Raw genomic sequence first — 24492 nt, 5'->3', positions numbered from 1 at the left:
CTCTGTCAGTTAAGCGTCCCACCCTTGATCTCAGCTCAGGTCTTGATCTCAGGGTTGTGAGTTGAAGCCCCACATTGAACTGTTACATTTTTTAACAATTTAAAAACCATTAAACAATTTAATTGTTTATGAAGGGCTAGCAAATATTTTTCTGTATGGGGCCAGATAGTAAGTAAGTACTTTCTGTTGTAGTGCCAAAGCAGGCCTGGATAGTAGGTAATCAAATGAGCATGGCTGTGTTCCAATAAAACTTTATTTATAGGAACAGGGAGGCCACAGGCTAAATTTGCCTCATGGGGTATGGTTTGTCATCCCCTGGTTTATATATTTGGACATGCTTCTTTAGCCTGTTAGGCAACTGTCTAAGAAGACGCTGTTCCAATGGGGATCCTCTGTCCCTATTGGTTACCATTACTGTCCTAAGCACAAACCCTACTGATTTCATATATTCCTTCCTGTATTGCCCTCTTTATCTGCCCTCCTCCTCCCTTTTTCTCTTTGCATTTACAGTGTCAATTATCCAGTGCCCCAATCATGCTGTACAATAGACACTCACAACAACAACAACAACAACAACAACAACAACAACAACGTTATTTACTGGCACCCAGTAGGTTCGTGGCTCCTAAATCTGGGGTTAGATGGGGGCTGGCCAGGTCACTGTACTGATCTTGGCTGGGCTCACTTCCCTTAATTGGACTCTGCTGGCTGAGGTGATAGCTGGCTGGTTCCAGCGGACCAGCTGGGCTAGATGAAGGTACAGAGCACCAGCAGAATTGTGCAAGGCTTCTCCAAGGCTGGACTCAGACTGGCACACTCTTCCTTGTGCTTCCTTTCACTGGAAGAGTCCAGATTCAAGAGGCGAGGAAACACACCCCACCGTTTGAGTGGGAATCACTGCCATGGTGTGTGGTGAAGAGTCTGGATACCGAGAGGGGTAAAGAATTTGGGCTATTAGTGGGATCATTCCATCAGCCACTAAGTCCCCTCTCCCTCTGTTGTTGTTTTTCTAGTGTAGCTCTTACTGCCTGCGGTCAGCGGATAATGACTCTCCTCACCTGCATTCTCTCCTCACCTGCATTCTCTCCTCCCCCAAGCTACTGAGCACTTCTTCCTTATGGTTGAGTTATGGTCCTATCATTCCCCAAACTAAAAACATTTAGTGCCTCCCCGTCAAATTCACTTGCATTGATTTTCTAGGAATTGTGTCTTTTAGCTCCATATTCCCTTTCCTGCTTTGTATCACCCTTTGTTGGTCACCTATAGCCAAAGCAACCTACTCCTTCCTCTTTCTCCATTCCCTAATTAGTATTATTTTTTCATCTTGAGTCCTAATTGGTGCTCTGTGTCCCTTCAGTATGCTTTTTTACCCTGTCTCTTCTACCCTGTAGAAATTGTGTTCCTCCTTGAAGATGTGACTGGGGCAACTCTTCCTTTCAGAAACTGGCTCAGGTTTTCCTCCCTGGATGGCTGACGCTCTCCCCCTGAGAAGTCAGGATCCTTTCCTTCCTTATCAGCATTTGGCACATTTTACCTGGAGGGACAGGGCATTCATTCAGATCATGACTAAGCACTTCCGACACATGTAAGCTTCTTCAGGATGACCCGTGGCTGTTTGACGTCTCCATGTCCCTGTCCCCGTACCAGTCACTGAGTCAGCCTTCCAAAGAGGTCTGTTGATGGGGCTGATGCTTGAATGGATGTGGCTAAGGAAGAGGATGCCTCAGCCTCCAGGGCAATATTTTGAGGTTTCAGAATTGCTGCTTCCATCGCTCAGGTTCCAACAGAAAAAGAACACATCCCCTTCTGTGTATTTCCATTATAAAGAGCTAAGGTTCACAAACAGCTGAAGACAGCCCATCCTTCACATTATGTTGAAAGAGCTCTCTCGTTTCTTTTTCAACACAAACCCTTCCTTTTGTGGCCTGGTGAATGTCTTCTTTTTCTAACAGGACCCTACTGGGTGAGGAAAATGTGACTCCTACCGGCTGCCTGTTCTGTGATTTTCATCCCCCCTCTCCCCAGGTTTGAGGGTAGAATGATGGTTGGAACTCACCACAAACCTTCTCCTTTCCCTGTAACTCCCACGCCACAGAGACCTCTGAATATTAGATGATGTTCTTTGTGGATCCTTTTTCCCAGCGACCCCTCTGGCTGGCAGACAGTCTTCCTCTGTCTTGACGCTTCCTATCCCCTCAGTAGATACGGACTTCACCTTTTGGGGGGTATTCTTACTTTTATGGGCCTTCAGATTGAGTGCAGTGTCGCTTCTTGGCTTTTTTCTGAAAAAACTCCAGTGAAATCGGGGAAATAGGCCAGTGTTAACAGATTATTCACCTTGCCCTTGACTTCTGTGCTGTCTCCTTTCGTTGTTTGTGGATCATGCTTTTCAGCACGATTTTTCCATTTGTTTCATTTTTTCCCCCATAAGTCTAGATGACATGTGCTTACAGTTGATTGGTCTTGACCCATTTTTATTTCTTCTTGAGTTTGAACCATTGGGCTAATGTTTATTTTATGCTTAATTTGTCTTTTCATTGAAAATGTGAATGCTTTCCAAGACTTGCTATCTCTAATTCGAGCTTGTGGCCTATTTTACCATTTACTTTTTTTTTCAAGAGCTATGTTAATTGGAATCAGCTGGAAGTTATGGCCATGCTTTTTCTATTTGCTTTTCTAACTTTCTTCTTTGCAAGGAAGATACTACCAGAGAGGTTGTCATATTTATGCTTGGGAATATCTGAATTTACATCCTCCTTTTGAATTTCTTTTGTGTGCTGAAGTGGAAGAGCTTTTTATTTCTAAAGGTAAACCAGTGCTGTCAGTCAATAAACAGATTTCAAATGGCCACTGGGAATGGTGGTCTAGAATTAGAGCAAAGATTTGCCTTGATTCCTGGCAAAATTTCTCTTATGTTTTTTTTTCTTATGTTCTTAAGTGGAAAGACCTGTAAGAATATAAGAAATTTATTAATTTAGTTCTGTTTTAAAATTATTTTTAATGCTTATTTATTTTTGAGAGAGACAGAGACAGACTATGAGTGGGGGAGGGCAGAGAGAGAGGGAAAGACAGAATCTGAAGCAGGCTCCAGTCTCTGAGCTGTCAGCACAGAGCCCGACACAGGGCTTGAACCCACCAACCGTGAGATCATGACCTGAGCTGAAGTTGGACGCTTAACTGACTGAGCCACCCAGGCACCCCTATTCATTTAGGTTGTTTTAAAAGTAACCTCCACTCCCAGTGTGGGTCTTGAGCTCATGAGCCCAAGATCAAGAGTTGAATGCTCCACCAACTAAGTCAGCCAGGTGCCCCTGTAAGACATTTATTTTTCACGACATTTTCTCTCTTCTTTGTCTCACTAAAATTAGGAGGCTGTGTACTATAGAGTTAGAAGCATGGGTGGTGGGCTCAGTGTCCCCCAGTTCAATCCCCAGAGTCCCTGGTTCCCATGTGTAAGATCTTGGGAAATTCATCTAAACCAGTGACTCTATTTTCTCGTCTCTCAAGTAGGGGTTGGTATGTGGATCACGTGTGATAAGATATATGAAGTCATTGGCATAGTTCATGGACATATTCGAGTAATACCAATGCTATTATTCTTATTAGCACTAGTACCCTTTTGATCCTTGCTTCAATTACCCAAATTTTCCCATAAGCAAAAATTATAGTGAGAATCTCACTCATGTCACAAGATAGGCAATGGAAGGAAAGAGTAGAAATGCTATTAATAAAAGTAGGTGGAATGCTGCCCACATACAATTATCAATCCACTTGGAACACATCATATAGCAGTTGTACCTTTTTTTTTTTTTCACTGTGCAATTTAATTCACAAAATAATGAGCTGCACTGTGGCAGATTACTGTCTTCACAAAGCAGATAACCACTGAGTGCTAGGAAACTACCCTCCCGAATATGGCCTTTCCTCTCAAGGGCCGTCAAAAGCATGCTATGTTTAAACTGATGAATCTTTACAAGTTTTCTTGTGTGATTCACTGAGGGATGCCAAGCTTACTGTTCTTTAACCTTAAATTATAAAGCGAGAGTTCAATATTTTTATGATTCGCCATTTTATAAATGTTCCTATGAGTAGTTATTACTTTTAGCTCTCATCAATAATTCTTTGAAAATCTGATTGTTAAAAGGACCATATAATGTTCCATTTTAGGGAAGAAGCATTATTTTTTTCTATAGCTGACTAATACTTCAGCTTAGGTTCTTTCCTCAGACCCAGGGCTCTCTTCCCAGACATGACACTATTATCAGGCAGTAGTTAGTAAGCAATTAAGACTGTTCTGGACACGGTGAAGGAAAAGACAGGTCCTTGTTCTTGGTTGGATAGAGCATCCTGGAGAAAGTGAGAGCGCTCGTGTCCATTCTTTTTACGGTCAGAGAGAGAGAAAAAAAAGGACGACTTGAAATGATTCTGAGAAAGAAAGGAGAGTGAGAAATGGAAAGGAGTAGAGAAGAAGCCCTTGCGAGTCAGGAGTTGGGTCTTTGGGGGGATGTAAAGTGGTAGATGGGCTACTCTGATGAAAACTGTACAAACATTTGTGAGCCAAACCCCACTTCTTACCAAATTGTAAATTTTTAAAGGAGTCCTACTTAGAGTCTATTACTGAGACACACCTCCCCCGACTTCTACACTTGCAAATTGATCAAGTGGAAAAACCATCTGATTTGGTTTTCATCTCCAGAGGAGAGTGGATTTTCCAAAAATAACCATCGGCTGCGTGATGCCATTTTTCACTGGCAAGCAGCTGAAACGGGTTTTTAACCCACTGTCTTCTCTATTTTTGGTTAAGAGCTCAGGAAAGCACGTATGTAAGCACAATTTGGAAAGTTCTTGAAAGGTCTAGGGGCTTTGGGACTTCAAGCATTGAGTTCAGCAGGTGGTTGTCTTTTCATTAAGAGATTATAATCATATTAACTTGCTGCTTCTTTCTTTTAGATTCTCTGAGACATTTATTTGGTGTTCCAGCAGTTACCATGCCCCACCTCACAGCATGTAGAAAAGCCTACATTATTTTCAAATTCCCTTCCATAAGAATTCTCAGCTCTTTGTTAGTAACGTCATCTGTAGCTTGCAGAACTATAGTATTTTGGGCGAAAGCATGCAAAAAAAAAAAAAAAGTACTTATTGGATTTGCCATGACTGTAGAAAATAGACGCAAGGACGGGAAAAATGATGTAGCACATGCCTGTCCATCAAAACTTGGCTTCCCCTTCTTCCAAAGTAGGGGGGCCCTGCTGTTCCCCATCCTTACTGGCAGTTAGTCTTGGTCACATAACAAAGTCCTCTCTGGTGGCACGAGAGGAGAAATGATGGGTACACTCCCAGGCATGTCCCATGGAACCACCTGGGATGTTTGCTAGAACAGTTCTGCAACCAAATAAAATCTATATTACTGTCACAGCTCTCCGCTAATTGTAGGTTATGTGTCTGAAGTAGACAGGATAAACCTACCTCTTCCTCCATATGTCTCTTTAGGGCCCTTTCTAACTCCAGATAGTCTTGATTTCAAAACTGAGCTCAGAATGCTGCTTCAAAATGAGTCAGTGATTAGAATTAGGGGCCCTTAGGTTGATATGTATAGATAAGTGACTAGGTGTCTGTGTAAGGCAGGTCAGTATTAGGGGTTTAAGAGCTCAGGCTTTGGGGTCACACTCTCCAGGTATAATTCTTTCTTATTTTAAAATTTTAATTCAAGTTAGTTAGCATATAGTGTAGTCTTGGCTTCAAGAGTAGAACCTAGTGATCCTGAAAAGTGTCCTCCTTAATGCCCATCACCCATTTAACCCATCCCCCCCACTTCCCCTCCAGCAACCCTCAGTCTGTTCTCTTCATTTAAGAGTCTCTAAGGGTTTGCCTCCCTCTCTGTTTTTGTCTTCTATTTCCTTCCCTTCCCCTGTGTTCATCTGTTTAGTTTTTCAAAATTCCACATGTGAGTGAAATCATACGGTATGTCTTTCTCTGACTGACTGATTTCACTTAGCCTAATACCCTCCAGTTCCATCCACGTTGTTGCAAATGGCAAGATCTCATTTTTTTTCATCACCCAGTAACACTCCACTGTACGTATACACCACATCTTCAGAATTTTGCCAATTTCTGGTTGAGTGGTGACCTTGGGCAAATTCTTTTAACAATTTGGGTCTCCGTTTTCATAACAGTAAGGCAGGAATAATAATAGCATTTCCTATGATTGATGTGATGATTAAATAAGTTTGTACATATAAAAGATGTAAAGAGTACCTGCCACAAAAGTACCCAATAAATGTTCACTATCGCTGTTCGTAAATACACAAAACAGGCCAAAGAAGCAGGAACTCAAACTTTAAATCGTAACACTTCCCTACATACCTATGTTTAGTTTGCCATATCTAATAATCAGCAATGTCTCGTTCCCTTTCGGTCTGGAGCAAAGTCCCTGTCAGTTATGATGGTTTGACTTAATTCTTCGTTTGCTGGCTCTGATGTGAACGGACTGAAAAGATGAAGAACTGGCAAGTAACAAATGGTTCTGTAGACAGTAAAATATAGACCAAAGGGAATCTGCTTCAAACTAATTGTAATTCTAGCCTCATTAGTGCCTGTTAATTGCCAGGCTTCCTCTTTGTCTAGTTTGGGGCTGAGAGGTGCAGTTTGTAAGGAGCCCATCTGCCTCCCTGCCTCTTGGCCCCATGTGTTCTCTGTGGGGGGTATTCTGAAAAATGACCCAGTGAACACATTTCCGGGCTACAGGAGTGCAGCTGTCATCAGCCTATCATTTCCAAGCCTTCTGGAAAAGGAAAGAGTAACTCTAAAGACCTAATGATACACACATGAGAAAGTCCCTCAGGATTTTTGTGCCCTGTGAGTTATGGGGCTTGCATAACAATGAGTGAGGTAAATTGGGGGAAAAATAACTTTACTGTAGAAGATCCACTTTTGTTAATGGACAGGATAATTGCAAGATAGAAGGCTGGAGTCTGGGAGCCCATTGTATTTTTTTCTGCATTATCTCTTATTATCTGAACTGAAAAGAGACCTAAGTTCTGTCCCTACATGTGTCATGTCTTTGTCTCTGCAGGGCTGGGGAGGAAGACTAGCAGAAAGAGTAAGAATATGGCTTTACTACATAACCCGTCTGTGAACTTGGTCACATTTGCCAAGTCTTGAAGGCTTAGATTCCTCACCCCTGAAATGGGCATGAAGTGGGCGGATACTGGTCCCTCCCATTGGGCAATTGGAATGGCTATTTGTACTCTGCAAGGAAGGAGGCACTTCCGTGCCTGACAAATTATAAGAGTTCAGTAAACGATTGCTTCGGTCGTACCTGCTGTCGAACGTGCTTTCAGACTCTCAGTGCGCTAGACTCTGATTTGTTTCAGCAAGGGATCTTGTACACTCAGGAAATTCCTTTTACTTTAGAGTCTTGAGGGTGGATTCTGAATGTTCTAATCTACTTGTTTATGAGGAACAAAATGTTAATTGGGGTTTTCAGGCATGGTGCTCAATGCACAACAAAACTAAATTGAAAGCCCAGAATGCTGCATATTTACAGGCTGGGTGAAAAAAACTTTTATATCCCAAAGAACACAAAGCAACAGCTAGGATTGATTCGTAAATCATTATAAGGCTGCTGGTACATAATGATTTTGACAGTTATGAAAATGGTGTGTACACTCTTATGACCCTTGTACCTTATTTGCCCAATCTTTTGTTTTTATTTTGCAAATGTCTAATTTAATTCTTAGTTGGTATCAGGCATTGGAATAGATGCTGGAGATACCATGATGAACCAGGCAGACGCGTGCCTGCTTATATGCATTTAGCATTTGAATGGGAAATACAGGCAAATGCTGTTAAGAAAGAAACTGAATTAGGGTGCCTGGGTGGCTCAGTCGGTTAAGGGTCCAGCTCTTGGTTTCAGCTCAGGTCATGATCTCACAGTTTTGTGAGTTCAAGCTCCTCTTCAGGCTCTGGCCTGTCAGCACAGAGCCTGCTTGGGATTCTGTGCCTCTGTCTCTCTCTGCCCTCCCCCATGCATGGTGTCTCTGTCTCTCTCAAAATAAATAAACTTAAAAAATTTTTTTAAAGCAAAAAACTTCCTATATTAAAAAAAAGAAAGGGGCGTCTGGGTGGCTCAGTTGGTTAAGCAACTGACTTCGGCTCAGGTCATGATCTGGTTAAGCAACTGTCTTCGGCTCAGGTCTGTGGTTTCGAGCCCCGCATTGGGTTCTGTGCTGACAGCTCGGAGCCTGGAGCCTGCTTCGGATTCTGCGTCTTCCTCTCTCTGTTCCTCCCCTGCTCATTCTCTGTCTCTCTCTGTCTCTCAAAAATAAACGTTAAAAAAAATTAAAAAAAAAAAGACACTGAATTATTAGACATAATTGTAAATTGTGGTAAATACCATGAAAGAAACCAACAGGAATCTGAAATAAGAAGTAATAGCAATAGAGTGGGGCAGAGCAACTGTGTTATATTTGAGAAAGGGTGGAAGGAGCTAGCCATCTGGAGAGTGGAAAGTGAGGCCAATTTGGAAGGAAGGAATAGCATTACAAACACAGGTGATAAGGTTAGAGATGGGTTGAGCCAGATCATGCAGGATCTTGCAGCTATGATAAGGAGTTTAAATTTTATCCCACAGAAGGCAAGCCATTAAAGGATTTGTTTGAGGGGGAAAAAATCACTTATTTTTTAAGTTTGCCCTGGCCTTTGAGTGGAGAATCTGGGTAAAGGAAGGATCAAAATGGCAGCATGGAGACAGGAGACTACAGTCCTAGTTCAGGTGGCTTGGCCTTGGGATGGGGCTACTGGAGATGGAGAAGGGTAAACTGAGTCAATCAATCTGTATGTCCATCTATGTATTAGGATTGATGTCCATCTATGTATGTAAAGGTTAAGTCTCAGATATAACTCTGGGAGTGGCTGGTTTATGTACATTACGGTGTTTAAAGCCAAGTTAGGGAGAAAGTCTCCTAGGACATGCGTGGAGAGAGAAGAGAGCCCACAAAAACACACTGCTTTAGAACTCAGGTGAAGAATGGCAAAGGGGATTGAGAAGGAGTAATTGAAAAGACAAATCTTGGAGAGATTTCTTATAGAAACCAAGAGACAAGAGAGTGTTCAAAGGAGGGAATAACCAACTGAGTTGAATACTGGCAAAAGCCCCAGTGATATGATGCCACAGAGGTTGCTCATTTGGGTGACATGGAGATACAGCTGGTGACTGTGATAAGAGCCACTCTAGAGGAGCAGTGCTGTTGGACCGGGTTACGCAGCGTCGGGATCATAATGGGATGGGGATGAACAAATTGATCCTGTATATATAGTCATCTCTTTTGAGAAGTTTAGCTATAATTAGGTCAAGAAAAGAGGAGGGCTTTCCAAAGCTGGGTTTTTAGGAAGCATGTTTGCATGTGATGGGAATGTTCCTTCAGAGAGGTAATAACTGAAGAAGCCACAATCCTTGATCGAGAGCACGGGGGAAGGGATTGGTTTGGAGAGAAGCAGAAAAACTTCTTTTTGGTAACAGGAAGGTAGGCAGATGTATGAAGAGGTCAGGGTCTTGCCCATTTGTCTGTTTTTTTGTCAATAGAATAGAATAAACAGGCAAGACCATCAGGTAAGGATAGGGATAGATTTGAAAGAGCAAAAGGTATGAGATGATTAAATCAAACATTGGGAGCAGCCCTACAAGAAAAACAGCATAGGATTGTTGGTCTTTCTCTCCCTTCTCCTCCCCTCCTTCCCCTCCCTTTTCCCCTACCCTCTTCCCTCCCCTCCCTACCCCTCTCCTCTCCCCTCCCTTCTCCCCTTCCCTCCCCTTCTTTTCTTTTTCTTTTTTTCCCAGACAACAAAGAGATTGTCTTATTTAAAAAAATTTTTTTAACGTTTATTTATTTTTGAGACAGAGAGAGACAGAGCATGAACGGGGGAGGGTCAGAGAGAGGGAGACACAGAATCTGAAACAGGCTCCGGGCTCTGAGCTGTCAGCACAGAGCCCGACACGGGGCTCAAACTCACGGACCTCGAGATCATGACCTGAGCTGAAGTCGGCCGCTTAACTGGCTGAGCCACCCAGGTGCCCCGAGATTGTCTTATTTAATGATTTACAAGAATCACAGACATACACTATTGTGTTAATTTTAGGTGTACAGCAGTGATTTGATATTTGTATACATTATGAAATGGTTTCCACAATAAGTCTAGTTGCCATCTGTCACCATACAAAGTTGTTATAATATCATTGACTATATTCCTTCTGGTGAAATGGCTTCCCTGTGTCTTATCTATTTTATGACTGGACGTTTGTACATGTCAACCCCCTCACCTGTTTTGTCCGTCTTCCACTTCCCCTCCCTTCTGGCAACAATCACTTTGTCCTCTGTATCTGTGTGTCTGTTTCTGTTTTGTTTTTAGAATCCACATATAAGTGAAATCCTAGAGTATTTTCCTTTCTCTGTCTGACTTATTTCACTTAGCGTAATACCCTCTAGGTCCATCTATGTTGTTGCAAATGGTGCTATCTCATTACTCTTTAGGGTTGAGTAATATTCCATTGTATATATGTACCACATCTTCTTTATCCATTCATCTATCATTAGACTGTTAGGCTGCCTCTATATCTTGGCTACTGTCAATAATGCTGTCATGAATATAGGAATGCATAGGTCTTTTAAAATAGTGTTTCCATTTTCTTCACATAAATACCTAGAAGAAGAATTGATTGGTCATAGGGTAGTTCTATTTTTAATTTTTTGAGGAACTTCCATACTGTTTTCCACAGTGGCTATACCACTTTACTTTTCCATAAGCAATGCACAAGCCTTCTCTTTTCTCCACATCCTCACCAATGCTTATTATTTCTTGTCTTTTTGATACTAGCCATCCTGACAGTTGTGAGATGATATTGCATTGTGGTTTTGATTTGCATTTCCCTGAAAGTTAGTGTTGTTGAGCATCTTTTCATGTGTCTATTGGTCATCTGTATGTCTTCTTTGGAGAAATATCTTTCCTATGTGTACATTCAAATGAATCAATTTCAAGTGAGGCCTCTCCATCAGCATGTAGGCTCTAGAGAGCAAGCATCTTGTCTGTCTTCTTTGCCACTATCTCCAGTACACAACAGAGTTTCAAGCAATACTGATTAAATACATGAATGAGTGGATGAGCTTAGTTGTTAACTTTCTCTAGTAATACTCAGTTGCTCATTTAAAGGCACTGAGAAGGTATAAGGTGAGACTCACAGAGGACTGGTGTTTTCCCAGGGAAAGATGACAGAGAGCAACCAGGGAGTCGAGGGTGTTAGCAAGGAAGTGATTATAATGATGAGCCATAGAATCAAGGGTAGATAAGAACAAAAGGAAAGTGAATGGATAATTAACTAATAGGTAGTGGGGAAGTGATTTTGAGGTCATTAAGAGGTCAGAAAATTTGGCACTAGGGGTTGTTAAGAAAATCTTCTGGAAGAATAGGGTTATGATAAGAGAGTGGCAGGTTTGACATTGGGGGTTGCAAAGAAGGTTGGATGCCAATGATGGCCTAATTCAGGGTGTAAACATGTTGGGAGCCCAGGGAAAGCAGAAGAAAATGTTACTGATCATGTGGTGGTCAAAGAACTGACTTTCCCTCTTTTCTCTTTAGTATCATCTAACACATTATGCTTATGATCCTGGCCATGAAGAAAAGCAGGTGAACTTTAAGATGAATTTGAAATAATGTAAATGTATATTTTCTACTCTCTCTATCCCCAAACAAACACATGACTATCATGGATGTAAGGCTATTGACGTGGTCATTTGGGGAGTTAGAGTATATATACGCTGTAGGAATTTGGTCAACAGTCACACATAATTGAGTCATTTGAATATAAGATGGCTAGAAGAAAGGCTTCATTGGGCATAGGTACATAGTTGAACCCATTAATGGGGGTTGGTGAACTGTAGTTGTTGACAATCTGAATAGGCTATCATTTTGCCAAATATGGAGTAATGATATTAGGCCTCTATTAGGCTAAGGTGATTGTGATAGCAGTTATTAAATTCTTGTATATTTTTTAATGTTTATTTATTTTTGAGAGAGTGAGAGAGAGAGAGAGAGAGAGAGAGAGAGAGAGAGAGAGCGCCAGCGCGCGCATGAGTGGGGAAGGAGCAGATGGAGACACAGAATCCGAAGTGGGCTGCAGGCTCTGAGCCCACTCGACGTGGGGCTTGAACTCATGAACAGTGAGATCATGACCTGAGATGAAGTTGGAACTTAACTGACTGAGCCACCCAGGCACCCCTAAATTCTTAATCTTTTAAAATCTGACCTGTTAAGGATTGGTAGAGCAGGTGATGAGAGACTCACCAGAGAAGTATGTGGATTCAAGAACAGGGGGTGCTGTGCCCTGCTTCCTTTGTCATTGCCTTGGAAAGGTGCAATCTGTTCCATATTACCAGAATGTGGAAGAACAGAGATCAGACATCCATCCACACTGGGTGTCTAGGCAGAGGGGCCTAAGGCACAAGTCTGGATGAGGCACCCTGGATGGGGTGTGGGAACAGTGAGATGTCATTTTGCCATGTGTCTGTCAGTAGTATGGCTGTAGTGAGAAAAGGCCAGTATATCTGGAGGGGCCTCATGATTGGGGGGTGTGGACCTATCAGTAGATGTCACATGGGTCTGAAGACTGGAGGGATATAGATACCTAACTGGTTTACAACTTGAAAGAGGCCAGCATATCTTTATCATGGTCAGGTTCACAAGTCCTACCTCATATGGATACCAGAAATTCTCAGAGGACCAGAAAGTGGAGGAAACATTAATTAGTGGAGCAAGTTCTGATTGGCTGAGAAAACTTTGACTTGATTATGGTGATTTTTTTCATCATCAACTTAGATGGAGCTTGAAATAGAGATGACATCATGAAAAATGAACTCACATTTCTTGCACATTTCAGCATGTGGAGTGAGAAATTCATACCAATTACATAAAAGATACTGTTTGTTTTATTATTTTTAATTAAAATTGTTTTTAATGTTTATTTTTGAGAAAGAGAGACAGAGCTTGAGCAGGGGAGGGGCAGAGAGAGATGGAGACACAGAATCTGAAGCAAGCAAGCTCCAGGCTCTCAGCTGTCAGCACAGAACCTGATGTGGGGCTTGAACCCACAAACCATGAGATCATGACCTGAGCTGAAGAGTCAGATGCTTAACCGACTGAGCCACCTAAGTGCCCCAAGACACTGTTTTAGTTATGACATTGGTATGGCTGTTAGCAAAGGCCCAAAGAACAGTTCCTTAAAGAAGATACAGGGATACCTGACTGGCTCAGTAGGTAGAACATGTGACTCTTGATCTCGGGGTTGTAGGTTTGAGCCCCATGTTGGGTGTAGAGACTAGTTAAAATCTTTAAGGGGCACTCAGTTAAGTGTCCAACTCTTGGTTTCCGCTCAGGTCATGATCTCACGATTCGTGTGTTTGAGCCCAGTGTTGGGCATTGACTGGCAGCATGGAGCCTTTCTTGGGATTCTCTTTCTCTCTCTCTCCCTCTCCCCCCCCACTGCCCCTACCCCACTCACACTGTCTCTGTCTCTTTCAAAATAAATAAATAATGAAGTAAAATCTTTATAAATAAAAAGAAGATATAAATATAGTTTTCTCTCACCTAACAACCTGAACATAAGCATTACAAGACCAATATGGTGGCTTCACAATACTGAGGATCCTATCTTGTTCCCCTGGCATCCTTAGGGCATCCTTTCCATCTTAGAGTCTAGGACGGATGCTATGCTTGTTGGCATCACAGCCCCATTCTAACCAATGGGAAGGGTAGAAATGTGGAGACCACGGCCTGTGAGTTGCAAGTGTCACTCTCATCCCATGGACCAGAATACAGTCACGTGGCATAATGGCTTCAAGGGAGCCTGAGAAATGTCCACTTGAGCTGGTCCACCATGTGTCAAGCTAAAATGTGGGGGAGGTACTACCTAAAGGAAAAAAAGAGAGAATGCATTTTGGAAGATAGTTGGCAGTATCTGGCACTCAGTGCTCTCTGTGCCTTGGGGAACTGGATGAGGTATTGAGAAAGAAGCAGCATGGGGAGTGTGAGGTATCCCTGCCTTGAACAACGACTCTTTTGGCAATGGGGGCTCAGTTTCCGCTAAGAATCCATGGGTGGTTCCTCCACCCCCGGGACCATTGAATTCCTGACTTCCTGAGTGAGCTCATGTCTGGCCCTACCCTAATGGCTTCTTCACTTTAGTAGTAAGTTCTGGAAGTACAACAGAGGCTGCTCTTGAGTTTCTGTGCTGAAGCTAGTTTTTGGTAGCTTCTGGATAATGGATCTGTTTTATTCATATTTTTATTAATAAAAAATATTATATGACTATATATATAGTGTGTGTATGTATGTGTGTGTGTATATCTATATCTGTATATATATATATAGTGTGTATATATATATAGTGTATATATATATAGTGTGTGTATATATATATAGTGTGTGTGTGTATATATATATAGTGTGTGTGTATATATATATATATATATATATATATATATATATATATAGTGTATATTTGGTGGCCTGTTTACATCCATGATGTGGTTTGCTCTTCACAGACGTATTATAAATAAGTACTTAAATACTAAATATTTAAACTCTCCCTGTCTTCTCAGGTTTGAAGATCCATCAGCACATTCCAATTCTCCTGTTTCTTCACTTAATGACTTTTGGAGCTTCCTGTACATGCCTTGGTTCATTTCACCCGAAATCCTTTTTCCTTCATTTCATTTCATTTCATTTCATTTCATTTCATTTCATTTCATTTCATTTCTTTCTTTCTTTTTTTTTTTCCTGGTTCTAGGCTGTTTCCTATAGGTCCTTTATTGAGCTTCCTGAACATACTGAGTTTATTTTCTATGCTTTTTCCTTTCCTTTATTTCTCTGCTGTTCTCCTTTTCCCTCCTTTACACCTTGGTTTCTTTCAAATCACAGCCTCTTCTCTGGAGCAAGTCCTATACGGGTGCTTAGGTCTGTGGGGAAAACTCCTCTTTCATCCTATCCCTCTCGTTGACTTCAGTTTTTTTTTTTTCCATTTTTCTTGGCCTTTTCTCCTACTGTCCAAATAAGTCTATTCATTATTTTTACCCGTGTCTCCTTTCTGACGCACCCTTAACCGCTACCCTTTCTTTTACCATACTAGGAAGTGTTCCCGCATCTTTTGGGTATCCGTAACCAGAGGGGTTACTTGACCACATCTTATCCATTTTTTTCTTGCTTCTTGAAGATGACCCAGGAGACACGTGTTCCTTGACTGTAATCTGGGCCTGACTTGGGGCTTTGCTTATGGCATAGTTTTTCAACTTCTCCTGCTAGCAGCTGTTTATTTTTTGATTCCATGTGCCCGGTGATTTCTCTTGACTTCCCAGTGGCTCGCACATGTACAGCTGCCTTTCAGAGTCGCCGAAGCTAATATGATAGCTTCTCCTTTGACAGTGCTCCCTCCATGGCTGTTTCACTTCCAGCCTATAGGTCCACTCACTCACTTACTCACTTGCTCCTTTTGTCTCCCTGATGACACAGTAGCACTCTCCCTCTGAGCCACTGTTTTCTGGTCATCAGGACACGGGGCTGTCTTCCTTCTCTGGGATAGGTGATACTTTAAATCCTTGGATTGCAGTTCCAAGGAGCTGGAACCTGTATCACATCATGTCAAAACATTAACTGTCTTGTTCCTGCGGGCTGCCTGAACTTTTCTGGGCACCAGGACCGATGCTGCGAACTTGCCTTGGAAAGAGGGTCCACCATACTAAGTGGTGAGGTCCTCTGCACATGTAACTGGGCTATTCTTTTTTTTTTTTATTATTTATTTATTTATTTATTTATTTATTATTTATTTATTTATTTAATATGAAATTTATTGATAAATTGGTTTCCATACAACACCCAGTGCTCATCCCAAAAGGTTAACTGGGATATTCTTATGCAGTTGGGCCAGAGACACATTCTGATTTTTAAATTATTTTCTTCATGGCAGAAATGTGGATCCATAATTATCTTTAAAAAATTTTTTTAAATGTTTATTTTTGAGAGAGAGAGAGAGAGAGAGAGAGAGAGGAGAGGAGGGCCAGAGAGAGGGAGACAAAGAATCTGAAGCAGACTCCAGGCTGTAAGCTGTCAGCACAGAGCCCAACATGGGGCTTGAACTCACGAACTGAGAGATTATGACCTGAACTGAAGTCAGAGGCTCAACCGACTGAGCTACCCAGGTACTCCACACAGTTACCATTTTTTTAAAAATTTTTATTTACTTATTTGAAAGAGAGAGATAGAGTATGAGCAAGGGAGGGGCAGAGAGAAAGGGAGAGAGAATCCCAAGCAGGCTTTGCATTTGTCAGCACAGAGCCTGATGCAGGGCTCAAACTCATGAACCATGAGACCATGACCTGAGCTGAAACCAAGAGTTGGATGCTTTTTTTCCCCGATTTATTCAATAAACATTTTATTTTTATTTTTATTTTTTTAATATATGAAATTTATTGTGAAATTGGTTTCCATATAACACCCAGTGCTCATCCCAAAAGATGCCCTCTTCAATACCCATCACCTCCCCTCCCCTCCCTCCCACCCCCCATCAACCCTCAGTTCTCAGTTTTTAAGAGTCTCTTATGCTTTGGCTCTCTCCCACTCTAACCTCTTTTTTTTTTCCTTCCCCTCCCCCATGGGTTTCTGTTAAGTTTCTCAGGATCCACATAAGAGTGAAAACATATGGTGTCTGTCTTTCTCTGTTTGGCTTATTTTACTTAGCATCACACTCTCCAGTTCCATCCACGTTGCTACAAAGGGCCGTATTTCATTCTTTCTCATTGCCACGTAGTACTCCATTGTGTATATAAACCACAATTTCTTTATCCATTCGTCAGTTGATGGACATTTAGGCTCTTTCCACAATTTGGCTATTGCTGAGAGTGCTGCTATAAACATTGTGGTACAAGTGCCCCTATACATCAGTACTCCTGTAAATTCCTAGCAGTGCTACTGCTGGGTCATAGGGTAGGTCTATTTTTAATTTTTTGAGGAACCTCCACACTGTTTTCCAGAGAGGCTGCACCAGTTTGCATTCCCACCAACAGTGCAAGAGGGTTCCCGTTTCTCCACATCCTCCAGCATCTATAGTCTCCTGATTTGTTCATTTTGGCCAAGGAGTTGGATGCTTAATCAACTGAGCCACCCAGGCACCCCTGGATTCACAGTTCCCTTAAATCACTGTGGGCTTAGATGGTTTTAGATACTGTAGGACAGTTTTGTCTCTATTCTTTTATAGAAACATAAAAAGTATGCTTGAATTCATAAACAAAGAAAAACTTCAAGTGAGGGATATTTAGATCATACCATTTTCCTCCTCTTGTTGAATATACGTGGCCCACTTTCTGAAAGAAGTTTCTGTAATTTTAGTGACTATTTAGAGAATGGTAGTGAACGGTGAGTCTGTTAATTTTCTCTGTTTACTCTTGACAGAAAATCAGGATGGGTGGAAGTTCAGGTTCCAGTAGGGAAATTTCTAGAGAGTCTTCTACAATAGCTATCATCTTACTTGTTTACACATCTATTTGGTCAGTTATTTAACTGTATGATCATTATCTGTTTACAACTCTGCCTCTCTCACTAGATTGTGAATTGCACAAAGCAGTGATACTGTCCTCTTCTTGGTGAGTGGCAGTTGTTGGAATCCCACAAGTGTTTATTTCATGAATGAGCAGATGGAGAAGTCAATGACAATACTAGAATCAGAGGAAGTAGTAAGCTGTGTGGTCTTGGGCTGTGTGTTAACCTCCTTGGGTCTCACTTATTGCAGCTGTGAATTGAGGGTGCTGACAAAGCAGAGGAAATAAAGAGGGTTAGAAGGGGGGTGCCTGGGTGGCTCAGTCAGTTAAGCATCTGACTTCGGCTGAGGTCACGATCTCATGGTTTGTGAGTTCACAGCCTGCGTCAGGCTCTGTGCTGACAGTTTGGAGCCTGGAGCCTGCTTTGGATTCTCTGTCTCCTTCTCCCTCTCTGCCCCTCCTCTGCCTGTGCACGTGTGTGCTCTCTCTCTCAAAAACAAATAAATAAACGTTAAAAAAAAAAAGAACTAAAGAGGGTTAGAAGTAGTATAGGGTACCTCTGAGAAGGGACCTTTTTCCTGGTGAAGGGCACCAGAGTGAAAGCGTGTGATCCAGAGGCAGGGGAGACCTGTTCTTCACACTGAGTGATCAGGAAAGACAAGTCACTGAAAATTCAGCACCCTTCACTGTGTGGACAGAGCAGAATGGAAATAGGGGCATGCTGTGTCCAGATAGAGGTTCTATTAGGTTTCTTATAAATCTGATACTGACAGGGGAGAAACATACATACTTCCCACGTACCTGCTCATAGGGTAAGAGAAGTAGTTGAAGGAAGCCCCAGGACCTGAGGAAGCCTCTCATTGGAGGAGGGGTGCATCTGAGGGAGACTGCAACTGACCAGGCACCCACCACACAGTGTGCACGGGGCTCTGCACGGGGCTCTGCTCAGTGACTGGAGGGAACCAGGACACGCTAGCAGATGTCAGTGTAGACAGATGAAGTCATGTCTCAAGGCCATTTCCCATGCTCTGATGCTCAGTATTCAAGTCTGTGCCCCTTGTTTGTCCTTGGGACTTAGTTGCAAGCCTAGGGATAAGGGTCGAGAGAAGAAAACCCCGACTTGAGGGATTTTACCCGGAAGTGTCTGATTGATGTTTCTACCAAGAGAAGGAATGGAAAGTTTGAGATAGGAAGGAAGGTCATATATAGAAGACAAAGTTGAATTTTGGCATACTTGAGTTTTGTGGGTTGAGATTCTGTACCTCCTACGTATGTGCAATGTTAATGCAGCCAGGAGCACTGAGCAGTAACTGATGACAGAGAGTCCAGGTGGTGACTTTAGAAATGCAGGGGCGCGAGTGGGGATTTATCCTGGCTGCGGTTCTCCAAGCATAGATTTTGGGTTTCATTTCAGGATCCTGCTGATGTCCCTTCAGCCAACCAGTAATCAGGATTTTATGTTGTTCTCTCTCTCTCTCTTTCTTGTTCTCATTTATAATGTCCATAATTTACATACATTTGCATTTTAATGTTCCTAGTGGAAAGAATTGAATAAATATGCCATCTCTGCATCCCGCTGGAGCAAAACGCACCACAAATCCAGTGGTGTGAATAAAGGTCGTGGTTGACCCTTACTTTAGCCCCAACTGATTTCCTAAAGCTATTGGTGTACTTTGTTTTTTTGGCACCTGAATTGAGTAATTTTATTCTTTTTTCATTTTTCCGTCTGGTGCTGAAAGATTCTAGAGGAGGAGCTTAGACCAAGTCCTTCACTTTACAGATGAAGGAAGGGGGGTCACAGAAGCGACTTATCCAGGACCACTAGTAATGGTTAGAGAGGTAGTTTGATAAACCAGCTTCCACAATTACTGTGCTTTTCCTTTTATACCCTTACCTTAGCTGTCCCTCTAATTCTGGAGACAGCTTCCTACCTTATAGAAGCTAGCTTTTATAACAAATTTCTGATAAAAGCATTGAAGATTTGTGTTGTTGTTTAATTTTTTTGTAGTTCAAACATGTAAGAGTTAAACATTTTGATAATTTGAAAGTATGAGTGCAGCTAATGGTGGTCGGGGTATGTTGACAGTGAGGAAAGAGGGGCTTTGGAGATAGCTATATCTTCAGAGTGAGAATCAAGGGCTACTATCTAAAGTTAATGGAATAGAAAATAAGGTTTAAATGAAATATGCAAAGTAACAGTTTTAATAACTACCAAGACAATCTATGATTATAACAGTGGGCCATAGAATCAAGGATGGATAAGAACAAAAGGAAGTTAATGAAGTTGATAAATCAAGGAAAAGAGGTATAGCACATTGCCTAGAGTTACAGAAATAACAACTTTGGTCAGTAGAACTTAATTTTTCCCCTTAATCTGAAAGTCTTTTACTTTTAGTTAGTATGTTCACTATGTTTACACTTATTAGGATTATCGATCTAATTGGATTTACTTCTGCTATTTGATTTTTTCGTGGTTTATTTTGGTTTTTTATTTTTACTTTTTATTAAAAAAACCTTAAGCATAATAAAAAGTATGATAAACCCCTATACTCATCTCACACAGATGTGACAATGATCAATGTTTGCCGCATATACTTTATTTCGCTCTTCTCTCTCCTTTTTTGGCTGAAGGATTTTATTTTATTTACTTTTAAATAATTTTTATTTATTTTCTTGATTTTTAATACATTTATTTTTTAATAAAAAATTATCTTTTATTTTTAAAATTTACATCCAAATTAGCATATAGTGAAATAATGATTTCAGGAGTAGATTCCTTAATGCCCCTTACCCATTTAGACCACCCCCCCGCCACAACCCCTCCAGTAACCCTCAGTTTGTTCTGCATATATGAGTCTCTTTTGTTTTGTCCCCCTCCCTGTTTTTATATTATTTTTGTTTCCCTTCCCTTATGTTCATCTGTTTTGTCTCTTAAAGTCCTCATATGAGTGAAGTCATATGATTTTTGTCTTTCTCTAATTTCACTTAGCATAATACCCTCCAGTTCTATTCATGCAGTTGCACATGTCAAGATTTCATTCTTTTTTATTGCTGAGTAATACTCCATTGTGTGTATGTGTGTGTGTGTGTGTGTGTGTGTGTGTGTGTGTGTATGCGTGTATATATTACCACATCTTCTTTATCCATTCATCCATCGATGGACATTTGGGCTCTTTCCATACTTTGGCTATTGTTGATAGTGCTGCTATAATCATGGGGGTTCATGTGTCCCTTCGAAACAGCACACCTGTATCCTGTGGATAAATGCCTAGTAGCGCAATTGCTGGGTTGTAGGGTAGTTCTATTTTTAGTTTTTTGAGGAACCTCCATACTGTTTTCCAGAGTGGCTGCACCAGCTTGCATTCCCATTGGCTGAAGGATTTTAAAGGAAATTGCAGTATCATGCCATTTCCCCTTAAGTGTGAATGATTGAGTTTTGGTTTTTTTTTCATTTTCTCTCTAAATGTTTGAAATTACATTGACATTCTAATTGTTTTAAACACACATAGCTAGTCAAAAGAGCCACTGTTCTTCCAAACAAACACAGACTTTAGAACTGACTTTTCCCCTCACACGTTACTATCGTCTAATAGCTTAGTTCCATCTTGGTGTACTAGCTGGGGCTCATCTGTACTGTGGTAAATAAATCCTGAAATCTCAGTTGCTTTACATGAAGGTGTTTTCTTGCCTACATCCCAGACCCATATGGATTGAGAAACTCCTCTCCAAGCAGGACATCAGGGAACCAGCCTGCTTCTGCCTTGTAGTTACGGCATCCAAATATGTGACTTCTAAAGTTTCTGGGGAAGAGAAGAAAGAGCTAAGAATTTGGGGAGATCATTTTAAGGGCCAAGACCTTAGAATACACTCACCTTCCATTTCTTTGGTCTAACTCAGCCACACAGACTCCAAGGCTATCTGAGACAATGGCCGGGAAATGCAGTCTCACTATATTTTTGGAAAAAGGTCTGTATAGCGTATCAACTCTTACTTAAAATTAACTTTTTAAAAACTACTTGAGAAAAAGATTAAATTTGTTTTTCCTTTTGGCTGGATCCCCCGTTCTATATCTAGTATTAGTGAAGAAGCTTTTGGCTGCTAGACTCAGAGAATCCTGACTCAAAATGATTAATCAATAAGGAAATCTATCTCCTATGTTTGCGTCAGGTGTGGTACAAAGCAAGTGGCTCAGTAATGTCGTCAAGGACCCAGGCTTTTTCTGCCTCTCCATCTTTCTGGTATTGGTATTGGCTTAATCCCAAAACGACTTCTGACATTACTTCAGGGTGGCCTTCAGAGTAACTGGGGCTATCTACTTGTCTTCCATGTCTACCTGCCTACCTCTGGACCGATAACTGTGCTACTAAGGCCATTTCCTACAAGTAGTAGTACATCACCCTGATAGTTCCCATGGCAACATGAATTCAGGTGAGTCATCATTACTGGTAGTTGTCTGTAGCAGAGGAAGAACACAATGCCAATTATGCTGTTAGTTTGTTAGTGAATGTCTTAAGTCTCTAATCCTAATTTGAGGACCCATAATAGATTACACACCAGGGTGTAATGATGCTACATAAAAGGGAGCACTTAAGCCAGTCTTTGTTTGACTTTGGGAACATGAGGCAGCTTTGGGACTTACAGGATAATGAGGGAGGCATTGAAAGACACCTGGCTGGTTAGGCCTGGAGGTTATGGCGAAGATTTTAGTAAGTCACTTGAGATGGTATAGAAATTGAATAAACATTTTCTATATTAATTGCATGAGTAGAAAAAATATATCCGAAAAAGAAGTGCAGTGTTTACTGGCTACCTGAACTGCAATGTACTTCAAGTTGTGGGCATCCCTTCTCCCCAATTAGAGAAAGTGTTAGACTCATAATGAGTATGAAGCAGCTGTTCCATCAAGCTGTTTTCCAAATGGGCTTTCACCATTATTGTTGTTGTTAGAGAGGGAAGTGATTTGAGTGTGAATGTGAAAATGAATTAATGTTGCCTGTCAGGAAACAAAACCGGTGCCAGGAGATCAGCTTATGCACAGCTGAAAGATGGAAAAAGAAAACTCCAGGAAATCAGAGAGCTAAGAAGACAATGATCCCCAGTTCACTCTTGTCTTAGAGCATGGCACTCAATTTTCCACTCCAGAGGTGGAAACTGCTTCAGATGAGGCATTTTTGGTCACTGAATCCAGGCAAACTTGAAGAGTAATGGTAACACCAGCACTAAGATTGTCTCATTCCCAGCCTTGCCACCAGATGAAAACATTGCTTCCTTGACCATTTGAGTCAGTCTGGGATAGGGTTGCCAGAGTTAGCAAAAAACAAATAAAACAAAATAAAACAAAAAACAGGTTGCCTAGCTAAATCTGAATTTCAGGTAAACAATGAATAATTTTGGGAGGGATAAGTGTGTCCTAAGTGTTACATAGGTCATAGACTAAAAATTATTATTATTTTTTATTTAAATATTTCATGTGTCATTTTTTTATTTAAAAATTTTTTAGTTAACATCCAGTGTAGTATTGGTTTCTGGAGTAGAACCCAGTGATTTATCACTTACATATAACACCCAGTGCTCATCCCACCAAGTGCCCTCCTTAATACCCATCACCTGTTTAGCCCATCTTTCCACCCACCTCCCCTCCAACAACCCTCAGTTTTTTCTCTATATTTAAGAGTGGCTTACAGTTGGCCTCCCTCTCTGTTTTTATCTTATTTTTCCTTCCCTTCCCCTATATTCATCTGATTTGTTTCTTAAATTCCACATGTGAGTGAAATCATAATATATTTATCTTTCTCTGACTGACTTTTTGGCTTAGCATAATATTCCCCAGTTCTATCCATGTTGTTGCAAATGGCAAGATTTCATTCTTTCTGATCGCTGAGTTATATTCCATTGTATGTATGTATGTATGTGTGTGTATATGTATATATGTGTGTGCATGCGTGTGTGTGTGTATCACATCTTCTTTATCCATTCATCAGTCAATGGACATTATGGCTCTTTCTATAATTTGGTTGTTGTTGATAGCACAGCTATAAACATTGGGGTGCACGTGTTCCTTCGATTCAGTACTTTTGTATCCTTCAGATAAATACCTAGTAGTGCAATTGCTGGGTTATAGGGTCATTTTATTTTTAATTTTTTGAGGAACCTCCTTACTGTTTTCCAGAGTGGCTGTACCAGTTTGCATTCCCACCAACAGTACAAGAATGTTCCCCTTTCTCCATGTCCTTGTCAACATCTGTTGCCTCTTGAGTTGTTAATTTTAGCCACTCGGACAGGTGTGGGTTGGTATTTCATTGTGGTTTATATTTGTATTTCCCTGATGATGAGTGATGTTGAGCATCTTTTCATGTGTCTGTTGGCCATCTGGATGTCTTCTTTGGAAAAGAGTCTATTCATGTCTTTTGTCCATATCTTTACTGGATTATTTGTTTTTTGGATGTTGAGTCTGATTAGTTCTTTACAGATTTTGAATACTAACCCTTTATCTGACTTTATACTAAAAATTATTCATTGTTTATCTGAAGTTCAAATATAAGGGGGTGCCTCATGGCAACCCTAATCTGGGCTAATTGATAATATCCTAATACCCAGAATATTATGATACAGTTGCTTTTGAACTCTTAGCTGAATTGCCAACATTGGACTCTTACTAATTCTTCATGGCAGGTTATATAGATCATCCCATATTGTCTTCTGATAATGTGGCATTAACACTCCTCCACTGAGAGGTGGGGTCTAGGTAGGCTCTATAACTGCCTTGACTGAAAGAGTATGACAGAGTGATACTCTGTGAGCTCTGGGATTGGGTTGTTAAAGGTAGGACAACTTTCAGTAGTCTCTCTTTCTCTCAACACATGCACTTTGGGAGTTCTGAGCTGACTTATAAGAAGTCTGGCTACCCTGAAGCCAC

This window comes from Prionailurus bengalensis, chromosome A1 (genome assembly GCF_016509475.1).
Source record: "Prionailurus bengalensis isolate Pbe53 chromosome A1, Fcat_Pben_1.1_paternal_pri, whole genome shotgun sequence".
Classification (NCBI taxonomy): Eukaryota; Metazoa; Chordata; class Mammalia; order Carnivora; family Felidae; genus Prionailurus; species Prionailurus bengalensis.
This window is presented reverse-complemented; position numbering follows the sequence as displayed.